Consider the following 10,931-nt stretch of genomic DNA (forward strand, 5'->3'; position numbering starts at 1 on the left):
AACTCCTATATATAATCTGAATGCAGGAGGGCTTTTGAAAGAATGAATTTAGATATGTTGTCTAGTTGATAGTGAGAGACTTTGAAGTAAAATCTGGATTCCTGTCGCATTATTGTTAATCGGAGAATGAGAACAAATCTGGGAAGTGTATTTTGTCACATCTGACATACAGTGTAACATTTTTGCATGTTTCTTCAGAGATACCAAGGAATTTCAGTTTTATACCTAGGTACATGTACTGCAGCTGATAATGCCAGTGGGGAATATATGGAGGAACTACTAGAGCTGAAAACTGACGTGTGTTCATATAGATGGATATGGATTAAATTAGCAAGTAAGTTATAATGGCAAGTTTCAAAGTAAAGATTTGTTGAACCTCATTTGGAGTTATGTTAATGCAGATAAGGTAACTTATTTCTTTGTGGTTACAAAAGAGCATTTAATACCCAACAAGTTGCATAATTTAACCACTAGAGCTGGTAGAATGATGATATTTTCAAGGAATAATACATACTTTTTCTTTTTATGCGTTATTGAGACTTCTGATTAAAGGACCACTTTCCAAACACAGTGTACCTAAGCATAAAATATCTAGGCATTTTTTTTCAAATGAGAGCACCTCCACACTTGCATTTAATACCTAATGCTGTAATGGTATTTTTCTTGTGGATGTATTATTGCTAAGTAATTGCATAAAGCATAATAGTCAATTAGAAGAAGATTATTAAGGACCAGTATGTCCTAGGTTTTACATATTTCAAATAATAGTATAATACAAAATGTTTATCAGTCTAATACATTATCACTAAGTGTGAAAAAGAAGAAATCATTTCATTTAATACTTTTGTAGAAAAAAATGTGAGCACCATCTTGAAAATTTATTGTAAATTATAGGGCTACCAGTGAGCAAACAGTTGTATGAGTCTGTTTTAACTTCTGCAGTATTTGATTAGAAATGCCTCATTAAGTCACATTATTCTGCATCTGGCTTTTCATTGAAAATTTAAAAAAATATGAAACTTTATTCATCAATGCACCAATGTTTCCCTTGTTAAATACTGAAAGTCAAAGAAGAAGAAAATCTTCCAGAATCATCATACTAAAAACATTGAACATATTCTATTCTTGTGATTATATTGGTGGCATTTACAAATACAATCCATAAATGTATATATTAGTCAAACATTATCAAACAAAGAAAATAAATTAAAGCAAACAAGAACTCTGCAATGATATGAAGGCCAGCACAACTAAAGACCCCACAAATCTAATTAATTTGCACTCAGTCTCACATGTGCAGTCTATATTTAAGCATCTCACTCACATGCAAGACTCTACTGACACTTCCATTGTCTTACAGCCATCAGTTTTTGTAACGTGTAAGTCTGGTGGAAATAGCATTTCATTTGAAAATACATGTACTTCAATTTCATTTTCCTTTTGAAACATTCTTAAAGAATGAAAATAGAAGTTGTGTTCAGATGGATATAGCAGAAGGGTCCCCAATCAGCTCCTGGTGGATATTAACCTGCTTCTGCCCTTGTCTTTGCATTTTAAGATAAATGGGATGGATTCTCAGCTGATGAAAACAGTCATAGCTTTGATTTAAATGGACGTATGACAATTCACACCGACTGAGTATTTAGTATTTCTAGATGTGTTATTTTGGAGGATCACTTAGGCAACAAAGATGCAAATGCAAGCAATTCAATTTTGGCTCCCAATAAACCGGTCCTGTTTCTTGTTTATTTGTGCTATGATATAGAGATGCAGCTTAAATTGAGATGCAGCTTAAATTTTGAACTATGCTGTATTTAACACAGTTTAAGCAATACTTAGCATTCAAATTATAGACTAAGCACATGATTTAAAAAAAGATGCCTACCTACAGATCTGTGCCAGTTTACTTTAGCAGAGAATTAGTCCCAAGTTTTTTTGCAAATTCTAAGAATATATATTATATTATAATTAAGTCCTTTAAGATCAGATTTAAGTTTCAGCTAGCATGCACCTTTGAAAATATGGCAAACAGTGACATCACTACTAAAATAATCATTTCATTTTTCTTGTGACAGTCTGTAGACCCATTTCCTTCTGCTCCAGACTGAGCATAAAGGGGTAGTGATTCCTATGCTCAAATTCTGCAAATCAACATTTTTAGCCACTTCTTAACACCATGTCAGTCATTTTTTTTTTTTTTTTTTCTATCAGAGGAGAGCACAAAATAATCACATGGCCTAAAGCACTCTTCCATGACTATAGTGCAAAGCTTTCTCACTTCCACAGATACACAATTCAATTGATTTTTATATGCCTTTTTTCATGAAGCATTTCTCAAAACAACTTTAGAAGAAAAGAGATAAAATAATAATGAGATCATGCTTTACAGTAGTAGTTACAGTGGGACATTATCCTAAGTGTACTAAATGGAGAGAAGTATTCAAACAAGCTTTCTTAGTTAGCTTTGTCTTTTCTGGTGCATCAGAATCTGTATCTGCAGAATGATTTGTAGTGGGTGCAGGATATAGGACTTGTATACATTTTCTTTGAAAATTGTTTCCTATGGAGTTGATCTACACTTACATCTTAGTATATTGCTCATGTGAGTTAGCACTGGCAGGAAAAGCTCCTGTTTCTTTTGCAGTATGGAAGTGGTTGCTTATATAACTGAATGCGTGCGAGGTGGGAAATGGGGTTAACCTCCTGTTATAAAGGTCATTCAACCTCATAATCTTTACCACATTAATAGCTTATCTGTTCCAGCAGCTGCATTTGACATCTTAATGTTGACTTTCATAATATGAAATGTGAGTACGGGTTTCTTAACACTAGTATGCCACTGCATTAGCATTGTAGTTTGAGCATCTTACTCAACAATGATAAGAGAGAACGATAGATTGTGAATGATATTTGAAAACACAAAAGGCTTTTTAAAAAGCTGGATGGTGAGTAATCTCTTATGCCTACATCATGAATTTACGACAGGGAGAGCCACATCAACTTTGCAAATGAGTAATCCTTTTTTTTTCCATTGTATTTGTGCACTTGCTCATTTACATGAGCAGCAAGAATTTTCAGAATTACCATAGTAAATATTAAATCAGTTTTGAATATTTAGAAAAATCTCTTATTTCTGGACATGAATCAGTCTCTAACTGTTGAGGACTAGGAGGACACTTTGCATGGGGTAGATTTGCTTGTATCTCTCCACTGTAGTGTCTCTCTTTTTTGAAGCAGCTGATGGCCACTGCTGGACTAGGGGAATGAATGATCTGACTATGATCTAACTGCTTTGTTCCTAATACTGTATTAGAACTGTACTTTGTTATTAATGACTTAATAAAACTAAACTGCAGTTGTCTAGAGTGTTATAAATAAATATTTTACACACTTTTTTTCTAAATAATGATGGCATAGTAATCATACAACATGAGGTTCTAGAGTGGGCATCACTTATAAAAAAAAAAAAATTAGATTCCATGGGCCTCAGTCCTATGTTTGATCTTACTTTATAGTAAGATGCTGTATTATTACATTTAATGACACTGTAAACCACAAGTAAATGGGATATCAGTGGCCTAGAGGTTAGATAATGAAATTTTATTCCTTTCATATGTATAGGTTACTGGCAAAATGTGAACTCAGTCCAGTATGGACTGAAAGCCAATAGGTTGTCTGTCAATTTGTATGTTGTCTTAGTCTGATTTCCATTGTGTGGATATCCAAAAATAAACTACTACTATACCTGACAAAAATTGATATACTTGTTTGTGGCGTTCACAGAAGGGCTAAAGACTGATATCTGTTCAAACAATACATTTAAACTCATACTTTACTGCAAGGGTGTCAGACATTTGGCTCATGGGTATATCTGGCCTATGTCACTACTGCTCTTGTGTCTGGATCATGCCTAGGGGGCCAGGTGATTTTTGGCATCCCTACTTCACTGGATGTATGTGAATACCTGTGCTAGGTCTGTGTGGGCACATCTACATGAGATGCTTAAGAGAAGAAGGCTAATTCTACTGCACATTAGTGCAGCTGGCAAAAACTGTGCTAATGCCCAGTAGATTTAGTCTAATGTGCATTAACACTCTGTTAAAAAGTGTTCATCTGCACTAATGCATTAATTATGACGCATTAATGAATGTGTGCACATGCCCACTATGTGTTTAAGGTTGACTGTATGCTTAAATACTCTGCTGGGGTGGGCTCTGAACAAGCATCCAATGAACAAGCACCAATATTCCTTGGTGTTTACAGTGATAAGGGGTGTGATGGTTTTGAGAAAGTGATACTGCTGTCCATTCTCTGTAGACAAACTGACTTAAAGTCTCTGTGTGCGTCAATCTGGCACCTTTCACAAACATAACATTCACTTTAAGAATTGAAGATGAAGATTTGAAATAAAATCTAAGGTTTTAAAGCTTGTAAGTTTTATAAAGTGGTTATACATATATTATGGTATTAAAAATTACAATTATAACCTAATGATTGTTCAGAAATGATGTCACTGCTGCAGAAATAGAATTATATGTTGTCATCTGGGAAAGTATACAAGATATTGATATTCCCGTGAGAAATGAGGTCATATTTAGAACTTAATTAAAGAAGGAAATCAGTTACAGCACTGCAACAGGAAAGCAACAGCATGTTTATATTGCGGTAGCTATATATAACTTGTTTTGAGAATGACTTAACTGTGGATTTTAACAAATAATGTAGATCCCCGCTATACAGAAATTAAAGTTTGTAAGTTTTTTTTTTTTATCTTGCCACCTGGGGACTGGAACAAATACGTCCTGTTTGTAATGTTACCAGAACAGAGACAAAGAAATATTGTAAATGTATCTTAATATAATGCATAGTATATTTATACAAGATATTATAGATTGATGTAGTTAAGGTTGTCAGATGCTTTGCATTATAAGACCCTTTTTATTTATACAAGCTAGAATCAGGGGCTATTTTTTCCATCTGCATTAAGAGTATGTTTAGACTGTGGCACTGACAAAGTGTCTGGCCCTCGATCTAAGGGCTGCTTGGTATTTAAACTGACTGTACAATGAAGGGCAGAGCTCTGTACCCAGGGACTGGTCTGGGTTAGCTTGAACAAGTTTAGATGGAACAAGTTTCCTTACACATTTGCCTTTATTTTTTTATAAACTCTGTCAGTGGCAACACCTTTACTGATTTACACCTGTGTGTGGCGCATTTAACAGTTCTGAGGCACATGTTAACAAAAGGAAGGAATACAATGACATGCCTGAAACTTCCTGCACTTTAACACTCCTGGAATTCTGACTGCAAGTCTAAGCCTAGACACTTGCAGTATGTCATGCATCACTCTGTGCTTTCAGACCCCTTCAATAGGTATAATTGCATAAGTGAAAACAAATAAACAAAACCCAAACTGAGGCTTTACTGTTGCTACCTTGTAGCTTTTGAGCATATATGACTTACTGGGAGCATCTACACAAGATGCTTAAGGCAGAGTTAACTAATTAGCTCTGCATTAAAGCATCTCCATCTACATGTGCAGAGCCAACTTTGGCTGTTAAGCCTGAGTAAACTAACTAACTCCACCATAGTTTAGTACTGCCTGATACAAATAGTATCCTGTGGCGGAGCTTACTCTGCTGCAATGCACGTGTAGATGGTGATGGGGCTGACAAGGTTGCTACAGTGCCGGGGCTGCAGGCTGGCTAGCCCCACACTGTAGTCCTCCGCAGCACATTGAGCTGGATCGGAGCAGCCCTGGGCTGGCAGGCTGACCCCTGAGGTCCTCTGCCACCTGGGGCTGCACTGCCTTGACTCAACGTTCTGTGATCTCAGGGGCATGTATAAATGCTGTGCCTGGGAACAATAAACTCTAGCACAATTTATTGTGTTGTGCTAATTTCACGTGTAGATTCACCCACTGTTTCTTGGTATATCACAAGTATGACTAACACAAAATACTTCAGAGAAATTGGAAGACTCTAGACTTTTTTTTTTTTTTTTAAAGAGTCTTCATGGCTGGTCATTTCTACTATAAATGCATATTTGAATTCTGAGATTATGTACTAAGGCTTTTTATGTAGCATATGATTTATATCACCTTTTACAGCAATTAATGTCCATCAGTTAAATAGATGCTCGGGTCTTTAGAGAAGTTTGGAAATTGCCTATTATTTTCCAGATAAACTGTAAGAGTTCTGAGAGGACCTTTGCAAGAAATGTGCCAACATACAATGTCTTCATGCCATTATAATTCTGTGTCTTAATCTTTAGGTAATAGACACTTGATTTTAAACTTCCCTCTCTCCTCATCACTCTGTTTAGCCACCCACTATCAAACATCTTCTCATCCTTCTTTCCATGTCCTTCCTTTCCTCTTCACTGTATAAACTTGCCTCATTTGCACTGGTGTCATATGATCTTCCTGAATGTCAAGGAAATGCAATCTGCGGTCAGCATTACCAAATAGCTTTCCTGCCAAAAAAAGTCTCTTTGTATGCCATAGCCCATCAGCTCAAACTTAGCTGAAAGTGATTCTGATTCCCAAATTTACAACACATTTTCTATTTAATGAGCTGTGAAACATTGTCCCTTTTTTAGTCCATCATTCCTGACTAACCACATCTCTCCTGATAATTATAGCTTTAAAAAGAAACAGTTAATTTGAAACCTACTCTCCAATAGAAATGACATTATTTGGATGTCGTGCCTCTATGTCCATCCTTTGGGGATTGTCTTATTGTACTTGCATCCTGAAATTCTGAGACCATTATTTCAGTACAATAGCCACCACATTGTCATCAAGAATACATACAAGATTATTGCAGATGCTATTTTAACAGCATCCTAAATTAATATGACTGCACAATTTACTTTGGCTTTGAAAAGGTTAAAAAAAATCTGAATTTTATAGGAGAACACTTTGTGTAACTTCTAGGATAAACACAATTTCAAATAATTATGTACAATATATATCAGACAGACGTTGCCATTTTTGGAGTATAATTCTCATTTATTATCTATCTCTCTCATTCATTTTAATAGAACAATTTCTCAAATGACAGATATCTAATTAAAAACTCCAGAAAAATAGTGGATGATTCAGTAGAGATGAGAGAATAAAAGCCTCATGGCTTAGAGTTTAGCTTTATATTATACTTGTGTATTTATTCAGTCAAAAAGATACTGATATATGGGTCTATCCACTCTTTATTGTGATTGATTTATACACTGTTATTGGCGTAAAGTAAATATCATGAATTTAAATGTGTATTTTGTAAACTGCATAATATATAGGGAATCTGACAGACAGTCACCAGTTCTCATTTACGTATTTTGGCTTCCACCTGTTATTTACCCACCACATCTTGACAGCAAATCACTGAAATAGGACACTTGTCAACATCCCTTGACCAACAGTGAAAGGGGTGGAGTATACTTCAGAAATTCTATACTTTTGGTTTTTGTTCTTTATGCTTATAGGCATATGTTCTTTATGCTTTCTCAAAATATTTAAAAAAATGGGTTTATGTTGAAGGAAACTGTTTGCTTGTTATCTCTAGAATTACATTTCTCATAGACAGCATTAGATAAGGTATTTTCAGCTTAAAAAGGAAGCGGGGGCGGGGGGGAAAGAAGAGTAAATTGTCTACAGGAAATGTCTATCTCCAGAAAGCAATTCTCTCTGAGATGGGTAGCTGTTCATTTTGGATGCCAACTTTCTTCTGATCCAAAGCAGCTACCCCTGCTTTCTAAACCAGTTTCTTGCACTTGCTGAAGCACAGACAGGAAGGTTTTTGTGGCCTTACTACATTCTCTGGAACGTTGACCACGGAAGATACAAAGACCCTTTAATTATGATTAATGGCAAACTTTTCAAAGGCTTAACTACATACCTCAGCAATCCTCCTTCTGAGACAAGATTATCTACTCTTATTATAGTTTGGAGTGCCAGCTATGTTACAGTTATGCTTTAGAAATCCTTACTACTTTTAAGCTTGACTTTCTAAGCACTCTAAAACTCACATATTTACTTGACTGCCTTGAAATTTATTATGCCTCCTGGGGTGATCCATTGAACTTTGTTCCTTTGAACAAGGGAATTCCTAAATTGCAGCCCCTGCCTCCCCCCAAATAATTTCTTAAAGTTTACAGGTTTTACCTCTTCTTTCCTTTTTATTGTAATGCACATCAGGGTCTCAAAACCAGGACCCTGATTGTCTGCCATGCCCTCCCCACAACCTCATCTTAGTTGCTTGATCCTTTTTATTCTGTATAGCACCTGTGGCCCTTTTGTGGAAACATTATTGAAAATATTATTAAAGGAAAATTTAGCTCTATAAATTAAAGCTTGCTAAACGGTCACACTCAAAGCAGATTGCAATGCATGTGTGCAGAGAGGAATCAGCCAGGAGGGTCTCTAGTTTGCCAATTTTAACATGACCCGTATGACTTGCAGGTTGTGGCTGCAAGTGCAACTACTCCAGGCACTGTAAGCTCAAAACCTACCCTTAGCAGGAATCTCAGAATGATTTGTAAGCGTGTTACAATGATCTGCCTCTGCCAAGCCTATTTAGTTCTTAATTTTTGGCAACTATAGTCTGAGCGCTGCAGATCATTCAGAATGTGCTCAAACTATTTTTCAGAAAGAAACTAATTTATGTGCGAATGCTCAGTGGGAGTTGAAGATGGAGGGCTGTCCAACTTCTGGGCAGCTAAGGGCTACATCAGGGAGGGGCTACAGTGAAGAGGGGGCATCATGTGCTGCTGCAGTTAAAAGCACCCCCGCTGCCATTTTGAACTAAAGCTTGTTTGAACTTTAGTTAAAGCACCCCTGTTATTTGGAAGGGCAGGGATGCTGAATACATGGGCTGTGGAGGCTGCTGGAGCATGCTAATTGTTATGCTCCAGCAGACTCAAGTTAATCAAGTCTGCTCCAATGTGTGCTAATTAGCATGCGTTGGAGCAGATGTCTGGCATGTGTATAGGTGCCCCATGAGGCACCAGTCTTAGACCAAGGGCCTCTCACCCTCCCCACAGGCAGCCTAGTATGCTGCTTGGCTTTTCCCCTTCTCCTTCCCCCAGCCATACACACTGTGTGGGAAGCCTGGATTCCTCCTCCTGTCCTGGCTAGGTATGCTGCATGGGCAGCCCCTTCCCCCCTCCCCACTGAACCCATAGCACCCTGCTCCCCTTCTGGGAGGGGGCTTTGGCCTTTCTCATGCACAGAGTGAGCAGTCTGGCCCTGTTTCCCATTTCATGGGCACCCTGGCCCACCACCACACATACGGTGTGGGCACCTTTAACTTCTTCCCACTGCGCTGCCGCACCTCCAGGAGCAGGGCAGGAAGTAGAAGCAGGAGGATGGAAGGGGAACCTGAAGAACCCAGTTGCCATGGCAGGAACAGGGGGGGGGGGGGGTAGTGGTGGCCAAGCAAGGAGCCCCTGGCTACATGCTAATCCTTCAAGGGCTGCATGAAAATCCTTTGGGAGATCCTTCCTCTCTCTTGGGGCGGGGGGTGGAGAGAGTTTTTAACTGTTTTTTTTTATCATCTTGATCTTCTAGATCTGGACTTAACAAAACAGCTATAAGACTTTAAGTTGGCACTGGAAAGAGCCTCTTCCCAATTTATGGCTTAGCTATTGTTCCTTCAAAATGTATTGTTTCCCCAGAGATACCTTATCTGTGTCGACTGTTTTGTTTCCATCTCACTCCTCCTAATGACCTCCTGTTAAATTGACTGAATACATTGACACACTCCAACAACTATAATGATTCCAATATTGCTATTTATCAACTATATTAATAGCTAGGTCATGTGTTCATACAGCTATTACAGATCAATCCTTTATTCTGGAGAAAAACCTGTAAATAAGTATATGTAATTCTGTTGTACCCAAAAGATGCTCCAGTTTCTGTATAGTAAGCTCATGGCATGGTGGTGATGCTGTATACAAATTTGTCACAATTCTTATATTTTCTTTTCTGTTTATATCATAGGCGATTTTTGTTGCTTCTTGCTTAGTCCAGTTGCATAATTTCTCTTCATCACAGAGTGATCTGGGCCTTTCAGAGGTATTCATATCTTAGACTGAATACCACTTTTCTTGTTTTGTGATGTAGAGCAGATAGCACAAATGGGTACTTCTACTATCTGGTTCCTACTACAATGTAAAATAACTCATTGTTCTGACTGTGCTTTGTTACAGAATTCTGGAACTTTCAGGCCAAGGACCATGGAAAGGTACATCTGATAGCAGGGTTTATTTGGAAAGAAGCTAGTATACAGACAAACAAATTTCTTTTGGGGGTGGGCGTGGGGGGATGGAGAGGAGAGTGTACATCACTTCCTCTATGGTAAGGCTCTCCAATGACCATTAGTTGTGGGTTTTCCCAGTGAGAGGAAAGAAATCTAGTAGGTGCAGTGCTAAAAAGAGTTTTGGAAGGGCTGTGGCCAAAGCTAAATATAAGCAATGAAAATCAATCTGAAGGAAGAGTGAAGAGACGGAGGAAAAGTTGCTCCCTAGGGTATAGACAGAAGTGACAATTTTCACCTGATTTGGCCACAGAAAGGGGTTTATATCTGTGACGAAACACAAGCGCATGGCTGCAGACAACTTAAAAAATGGCCATTCAGGTTAAAATACGAACCCTCCATTGTATGAAGGGTCAGATGAAGATATTTCAAAACAGACCATCTTCTGTAACTTCTGTCTGCACTGCTTGCCAGCCTGTCACTGTTTTCAGAATGGGAGGGGTGAAAGGGAGCAGAGGGAGTTTGGTCTGGGGCAGTTTCAGCCTCTGCTGGAGGGTGGGGCAGGTGTATTGGAGCTCCCTACCCCATCCTCCAGCACTTGCTGGGTGACCCCTAGAATTAACTTCCTCTCCACCCTTTCCATAGGGGGGGGGAGAAAAAATTATTTGGGGGGGG

At 38.1% G+C, this 10,931-nt stretch overlaps 1 protein-coding gene across 4 annotated transcripts in view; it reads left to right on the top strand.

Moving 5' to 3' along the window:
- Window positions 1-214: 214 nt before the first annotated feature.
- FAM19A2 (family with sequence similarity 19 member A2, C-C motif chemokine like) overlaps window positions 215-10,931 on the top strand; it is a 345,875-nt gene continuing 335,158 nt past the window's right edge. For all 4 annotated transcript variants that reach the window (XR_003093019.1, XM_025198785.1, XM_025198782.1 and 1 more), the window contains exon 1: window positions 215-334. The gene's annotated coding sequence lies outside the window, so the exon portion shown is untranslated. The remainder of the gene's footprint in view (window positions 335-10,931) is intronic.

This window comes from Alligator sinensis, unplaced genomic scaffold (assembly GCF_000455745.1).
Source record: "Alligator sinensis unplaced genomic scaffold, ASM45574v1 scaffold375_1, whole genome shotgun sequence".
NCBI classification, from domain to species: Eukaryota; Metazoa; Chordata; order Crocodylia; family Alligatoridae; genus Alligator; species Alligator sinensis.